The 8259-nt window shown below is 39.2% G+C and overlaps 1 long non-coding RNA gene across 1 annotated transcript; it reads left to right on the forward strand.

Moving 5' to 3' along the window:
• The first annotated feature begins 3947 nt into the window (after window positions 1-3947).
• Window positions 3948-5298, forward strand: LOC136359886 (uncharacterized). Its single transcript, XR_010743363.1, has 3 exons — window positions 3948-4004; window positions 4980-5147; window positions 5224-5298. It is a non-coding gene; the product is annotated as an uncharacterized lncRNA (long non-coding RNA).
• Window positions 5299-8259: the final 2961 nt, after the last annotated feature.

Here is an 8259-nt window from a genome sequence, read left to right on the forward strand (position 1 = left end):
TACTGCCTCAAATGTGAGACCTATAATATTGCTTACCAGTGTAAACACTGCTGACCCACAAATCACACAGCAAATGATTGACAGCATTGGACCTGTCTTTGTGGGAACCAGGCAACAGTTGGATCTGCAGCCCTTGATTGAAGGTGCAGCAGCATCACACTGGAGCTGGGAATAGCAGAGGGTGAATGGGAAAATAGCACAAAACCAAAAAACTGAAAACTGACAAACTGACTATTTTCAGTAATAAAAATACCTATAGATGATAGTGCCTAACTTCTGAGTAGGACCTAACCACCCCTCATATTGATCTACATTTCTCGTTGTTTTTGGCCATGTCAAGGTGAAGCAGGTAGGAGGTGACACTGGGAGTGTGACCCCTTCCCTCCTCTGGCACCCACTGCTTCACTCCAAGTAATGGGGAAGTGCCTTGTTACACTGGGGATCATAAATCTGGAATCCTCTCCTGGCAGCAGTCTTCTGTAACTATTTCTTCAAAGAATTGACCCAGCTCTCTCTTCCCTTTAATGTTCACTCAGGATGAGGTGGTTTCCTCAATTCCTGTTAGAGATCAGAGCGCTGTCTGAGGAAGTGAGACACCCAGGCTCAATACCTTCCTCAGCATGAAATGGTTCAAACACACGTCTCTCTAATTAGTGGGGAATGTGCAAAGAAGACTCTTGAAATTATTTAGAATTTCAGGGTTTGGCTGAGAACTCTGTATCACACTTACCAAGGTGGTGTGGGCCATGCTCCACACAGGTGCTGTGCACAGCAACCTGAGTGCTGAGCGCTTTAACCAGTGGGAGTGGTTTGCAAATAGGACTTTCTAAGGAGAGGTGGGGTTGTAGCTGGTGCCTTGGATTGCAGTGGAATATTTCATAAGAAAAAGCATTCATTGCCCCAGGACAAGCACTTACCAGAGTACCTGGGGAAAATAAAATGCCTTGGGAACTTGCAGATGAAGTCAGGATATGACTGATAATTCTTCATTAGACCTTTGGTAGGTTTCAGAGCCCCTAATTAGGAATGCTGCTGCAGTGCATCTTCTCAACATAAAGCTCAGATGGTCAGAAAAAACTGGCAAACTGTGTTTAAATGAAAATGTTTTTAATTCATTCCCCTCCTGTCCTCCTTCTTCCCTTTTCACATCTTCTTATGAAGTTGAATTCTTCACAGAATTTGTCTCTGGAGGGCTTCTCTATCTCTCTCCTAGGTTTCTCGGATTCAGAGGGAAACATAAAGACTGTTTTAAACTTCTACCCTGGGATTAATAGAATCAAGCCTGTCTAGCTGCTGGGTAAATCAGAACAATTTCACTCTGTGCCAAGTGCCAGTGGTTTGTCATAGACATGCTCAATGCCCTTCATTAAATGTGGCTTGCAGTTCATGCTGTGTACTGGTAGTGGTTAGCTAAGGGACGAGAGACACCAATAATGACGAAAAGGCTCAGTAAGACCCACTTCCAAACATCTTTCAACCACATCCCCAAACTGAGAGCAGATCTGCTTTGCTGATTGTAAATGTTATATTATCTGGATGGATTCTTTAACTCTGCCATTTTTGGCATTTAAAAGCAAAAGAATAAACAGAAACACATCTGGTTTGCAAATGTGCATGCCATGTTTGAGCTTTATGCAATTTCAAATTAGTTGTTAAACATTGAAAATCAGGGTTCATAAGGGAAATGCCTACTCAGCTGAATGTAGTGCAACTGGTACAGCTATAACAGGCACCAGACACTTCTGGAATAGCAGATCACTGTGTATGGCTACACAGACATAGGCAGAAAGAAAAGGCAGATGGTGTACTAACTGCACTTAAAATGATTGTGTGTGTGTCAATAACAAATGCCCAATTGGATTCTGCCATAAAAATCAGCTATATGTGCATGCTAGTAGAACAAATGCAGTCCTGTAGAACAAAAAAGTGGATTCCAGAACTCTAATGAGTTTGCTATGACGATCGGTTATTTTCTACTTGCTAGGGTTTTAAAGTCTTAAACATTAAGAATTAACAATACAATAACAAAAATAAATAATCATAAGGATAATCCTGACAAATAAAAAACCATATTTATAGCAAATATTCTTAAAAACACAAATTATGTCTGCTGCTCAGATTTTCAGCAAAAGTTGCTGCCTCCTACATTCTCCAAATACCTTCCTTGGACTCCATAATGAAATTTTGGCAGGGTCAGCTGAGTTCATAATTTCAAGGTAGATAAAGTTGTTTATGGGTGAAAGTTAGGCCTTGTGGTAATCGATAGAGTCTTTACTGTCAACCAGCATCACACATATAAATAGACATTTCAAATATGACCTTAAAATGAAGAAATTTTAATTTTCTGTATGCAATTAATGTCCTAACAGTTTCTCAGTTTTTGAGAAAGTATTTGCCCAACTCAGTTAAATAAAGAACTAAAGAATGTAATTTCTCTGTATGGTCACTCCTCTCTATTCCTCGCTCTCTGTAAAGCAGAGAGTGTGAACCCCTTACACTGAATGTCATTCACTGTTAGCAACCCCACCAATTTCAGCAGGAAAGCTGTTGAGTAGTCTGAGAATCAGTTTGAGTAAAGTTAGCAAAATCAGCATCAAACTCTGTCAAACTCAATTGTATTAATCAGATTTGTGTCAATACCTTACTTGTCCAAAATTCCAACTTGAGTTGCTCAGTATGTAAGGATAGTAGCCCACACATGTTGGCTAAGAACAATTTATTATGTGCTTCCTCTCGTGGTGTTTCTGTTTCTCTCTGCATGGAGTGCCATGCTGACATATCATCCTAATGCATCCATTTCTGGAACGAGCAGAGTTCCTCTAGCTGGAGTAATAGCAGCTTAGGTTTATGGTGACACTCATAGAGTTTAGGCTCTCAAATCTCTAAAGTACTTTTGAAAATTGTATGCAATATTTATTACCCCTCCAAATTGCAATTCAGTGGAGTAGCAGAAGAGAATTGGACTGCCTTTCATTACAGTTTCCTGACCTTTTGTCTAATTTAAACCCTATTTTTAATGGCTGGTGTCTTTGCCAAACCCTAAGAATTGCCTTGTATGGCCCTAAATGAGCCCCAGTGGGTGTGAGCATTATGACATTGTCTAATTACACAGTCACATTTGAATTTTGTTCTAAACTATTTGTGCTTCGGTCTGTGCATAGGACAGAAGGAGCTTAACTGAAAAGCAAATATTCAATTTTAGTTCTCTTCCTATTGCTCAATATGTCCCCCATGCCTTATTTACTGCACAGTATCCAAACCTTGCTATGAAGATAATGACTATGTCCCTTCCAGGTTTTTCTATGGTGCCTGTTGCTATAGCACCTGAACATTTTACAAACTTTAATGAATTTATATGCACAAAACCTCTCTGAGGTGAAGAGTAGCATTATTCCATTTTGCAAGTGCTGAACTGAGACACGGAGAGTGGAAAATAATCCCCCAGTCCTCTAAGATTTGAGGCTGTGGGTTCTGAATTTTTGGTGTGCTACTTTATACATTCTAAATTGCACTGCACTGCTTGTATATGAGAGTTATCCAATCAGTCACTCGAGAAATCAGGAGTGCACAAATAACGCAAACAGAAGACTTAAATAAATCACTTGCCCAGTTCATATGACAGTGACATAAATCCAGCTTTCCAGACCATTGTTCAATTGTCTTAACTTGGGACCACCTTCCTGAAATCCTTGCCCAAATAACCACTTTTTATAGCAAATATGCATAGGCCCTATAGGCAATATGCTTCACTCTACATCAAGGCAGGTCTAAGCCCTTCTCCCAGCAGAGCAGAAGGAAACACCTCCAGCTCTGCAGGTCAGCTGGTGATGGGGTTATTTGAGGAGAGCTCAGCAAGGACAAGGCTGTGGCAGAGATGGTAAATAAATGTTTTGCTCTGATGCTTACTGTATGAGGGCTGAGGGAAGCCCCAGACTCTTTGAGAGGACTCAGCAAGAGATTGCCTGAAACAGAAGGAACTGTGGAAGAAGTAATTCAATAAGGAGGTAAAATAAACACTAAGAAATCACTGAAACTGTATGATATTCACCTAATAGTCCTAAGGAAAGTAAAGGATGAAATAGTTGAATTATTGATGATGGTGTGTAAACTTTACCTTTAAGATTTCACTCATTTTTGAGAAGGGGAGAGTGGTAAACTTGTCACAAAATTTTAAAGGGGTTTCTAGGGAAGATCTCCATCCTGTGAGCCTGATGCCTGCACTTGGTAAATTAACAGAAGACATGATAAAAGATAGAATCAGAGAAATGAGGATAAATGTGACTTACTGGAAAGAAAAAACATAGTTTTTATAAAGGCTAGTCCTGGCCTTTAAAGACAGTGCAAGGCTCTTGAGAGGACATTAAACAAATCATAAGGATGACCCTGACTTTTCAGAAGATTTTTGATAAAGTCCTCACCTTAGCATTTTAAAGCACAAAATTGCCGTGGCATAAGAGACAAGGCTCATAGATGGATACTAATCACAGAAACATAAACAGATGGCAGGACTAAATCTTTGGTTTTCAAGATTGAAAAGAGGGCTCTTCCAAGAACTATGCTCTACACATGTCTGTAAGTGACCTGGAAAGCACAGCAAACAGTGAGGTGACAAAAACAGCTGAACTGGGGGAGTCAGCTGCCAGGCTCTAAAAAAATGCTGAATGGCCTTAGGAGACTAGAAAGCAAGATGGAAGTAAAAAATTCTATATAGATAAGGGGTGCAGATGGGAAATAATAATCCTAAATTTTCATACTAAATAATGTCCTCTGACATGCCAATTACTACCAAAGAGTGAGACCTTGGGTCTTGTCACAGAGAGCTCCAGAAAAACATCAGCTCACTGTCAGAGAAAAAGATTGGATTTTAAGGTGAAATTAGAAAAGGAATGAAAAGCAAATAGGAAAACAACACTACAGCTCTGTAGCTATGGTCCACTGCACTCTGAGTACTCTGTACCATTCTTGTCCTCCTTTTCCAGAAGTTTATGGTAAGACAGAGGAAAATCGAATAAGGGAATTATGAGTGACAAGTATTTTGTGGCAGTGTCTGTACCAGGAAAGGTGAAACAGGGCGTTCTTACTGGAAAAGAGAGGACCTTCATGTGGGGGAAGAGGCATCTTTGAAGTTCATGAATGCTGTAGGAAAGGTACAACAGAGAACTGAGTGCTCATTCTCCCTTCCTCTACAGAAACCAAGGGGTCATGACATGTTTTCACTTGTAGGTAACAGACCTGTAAAGCTCCTCACTGAACAATGCTGTGTGCCTCAGAAGCCAAGAGAAGACTGGGGAAGCACTTGGAAGAGATTTGTGGACGAGAGAAAAGCTACATCAGGTGTAGGACTGACCCTTGCTGAGGATTCCAGAAGCGGTGAGTGCTGTGGGCAAGGCAGGCTGTGCTCACCCTGCAGGACACCCAGCCTGGGGCTGCTCCACCCTGGCACCCTCAGCTGGACCCTGCTCCACTGCTCTGCTGCCTGTTCTCGCTGGGAGGAGGGCAACAGGTATGTGGTCAGGTACTATAATGCATAATGCAAAGAGCTGAATTAGGTCATATCCTCTCTTCTGATTATAGGATAGAAAAACCTCTGATTACAGCATCTTGGGACTGTTACAAAACAGTCTTGCAAAATCAATGCCTTGTTATGTTTTGGAAATGAACTGAAGCTGAGAAATGAAATTAACACATTCAGAGATGATAAGGCTGATGAGAGCATTTTGAATTTCTCCATTTGAATGAAATACAATGAAAGCTGAGGGTCTGTTTAGGGGTACTACTGCATTTGAGAAATCCTCACATCCACACTGCACACAAGGCACAGTGGGAACAAACACAGACGAACACAGACTTGAGTTTTAAGTCAAGAGAGAAAGTAGACATCAATCATTAGCAGTAGTAAATTGGACCTGGCATCTTAAGTGCCTTAAATGTTAGAAGTTACCCCTGAAATAGTATCCTGATTCTTAAAGGAAGATAGTAAATTACTTGCTGAGCAAATGGGTGACATAATCAAAATGATGAACATTGCCAAATCCTAAAGAAAGTGTAGAGCCTGGGAATAAAGAGTTACGAGACAGGGCAGGAGTCAATTGCCAGTTTACAAGCAAACATCTTACGAAACACAAGCAATGGAAGAGGCACAGCTGTAAAGAACAGTCTGTATTTTGGGACAGTCTTAGTTGAGCTTGGAAAGTGAAATCACAGTTCTCAGTCAATTCACCTTATATAAATGTTGCTGTTATCACTTCTGTATGCATGGAAAAACATGAACCCAAATAACTAATAATATAGAACAATCCTCAGTCTTAAAATGAAGATGAAATTAAACTAGATATATTTTCCCTTAAAAAGAATCTCTCACTATCTTCACTTATCTTCAGAGTTTTTCTGATAGTGAAATGAGTGATAAGATGGTTCTAGAGGAAAAGAAAAGCCTTTTAATTTACTAGGGAAAAACCCCAGAAGGCTGCTGTGACTGACAATATTAAACTTACTCATCTGTAATTGACTTTTGTCTAATCTAAGTTATTTTCTCAGCATTAATGTTGGTCATGACAGTGAAAGAATATTACTGATTCCAAGAAATATCAAAGATCTGATTTTTTTAAAAGTAAAATAAACTGGATGGCTGGGAGGCAAGAAAAGAATTTTCTTGTACCATGAGTAAGCCAGTGCGGACATTTTAAAGTCCTTTTTGAGGACTGACCTCAGGTTGCCCCACAGGAGTGCAATTGACCTCAATTTGAAGATTGACCTCAGGCTGCTGTCCTGTTCTATTTAACAGTGCATGGCTGCACCAAAACAATTAATTTGCAATTCAGAGTCTAACAAGAACTGGTCTGCAGATAACTCATCTCTTCTGGGTTTATTCCTCCTTCTTGCACTAAAAAGGAGGGGAGAAAAAGAGCAAATGGCCTGGTGTTGGAAGCAAGAATTTTGGCACAGGAGGTGGAAGATATCTGCCAAACACTTTGAAGTATTTGAGGTACAGCAAGTTGACGAAGAGCTGACTTTGCACCTTCATCCCTTTGGTCACTGGGAACTGGAGAAGTTGTTGTAGATAACTGGGTTTTGCAGATTTTGAACAAGTTAAGTCTGAGAGTCATTAGAGACAGAAAAATGATCTTGTAGAGGAGATCATGTTTTGTCAGATATATTGGCTATGAAGACTGCTTTTTCGCACCCCATTGTGATAATCATATTGATTCATTTTGCATTCATCAAAGGAGACTAAGGTTTTTGAATTACTAAAATTGGATATATATGCTAATTTCACACACAGGCACAAGAATTACATTTTTTGTGAAGCTGAAATTTTGATAGCAGTGAATTTCAAGCTTCCTACTGGTAGTAACACTTGCTCAAATTAATACTCTTTTTCCGCTCAGCAAGGAGTGTGTACACCCAGGATGGTGGTTAACATTGCTTTGCAATGTAGATAAACAAAACAGAAGAGTAAGCAGGGCACAATTTTCATTGCAGTGACTTTTGATTCAGGGCTGTGTGAAAGTTCTGCAAGCACTTCTGGTTTTAATATTTGTGGCATTTATGAAGTGAATATCCACTTGCAGCAACCTTCAGATAGGTTTTATTATTGCTTCTTGCCACTGTTACTCTATAGAATGTCAAAATTATGGTAAGTTGTCCCTTTGCTAAGTGTTGTAAAATCAAGTATAAAACTTATGCATTGTATATTGATGCAAAATGAAAGCTAATTTGTTCTAACACACTGCAAGGCATTATCCTGAATACTTCTAGTTCTCTAGTTCTTCTGTTTTTAAGAAAGATTTCAGATTTGAGATAGATATCTATTTTAGATATCTACTTTTCTGATTTGGAAGACTTTTTTTTTTTTCTGACCTAAAATAATATATCTCTGGGAAGAAAAGATTTTACATATTAATGGGGATTAGACTCTTTCAGAGCTTGCATGGAAGCCTTCAAACACCATTAAGGTGTTGCAGGACGTATGTGGCTTTTTAACCAATGAATGGTTCTTATTCACCTTCTACATGATACTTTTGCAAAATGTAAGAGTTCTCTTAGAGAACAGACTTTAAAATAAGGTCTTAATATCCTGACCAATACTTATATTTTCTGTTGGATAAGAAACATCAACAACTTGAACAGTATTTATGTTCCACTTTAGAATGAAAATTTGAGTTTCACAAAATTGCTTTTTCTATTATGATGCTCTCTTGAACAACTTTTCATGTTATTCATCTCTACATTGTTAGACTATCCTGACTATTCTTAATT

The sequence above is a fragment of the Sylvia atricapilla genome, chromosome 4 (assembly GCF_009819655.1).
Source record: "Sylvia atricapilla isolate bSylAtr1 chromosome 4, bSylAtr1.pri, whole genome shotgun sequence".
In the NCBI taxonomy this organism is placed as follows: Eukaryota; Metazoa; Chordata; class Aves; order Passeriformes; family Sylviidae; genus Sylvia; species Sylvia atricapilla.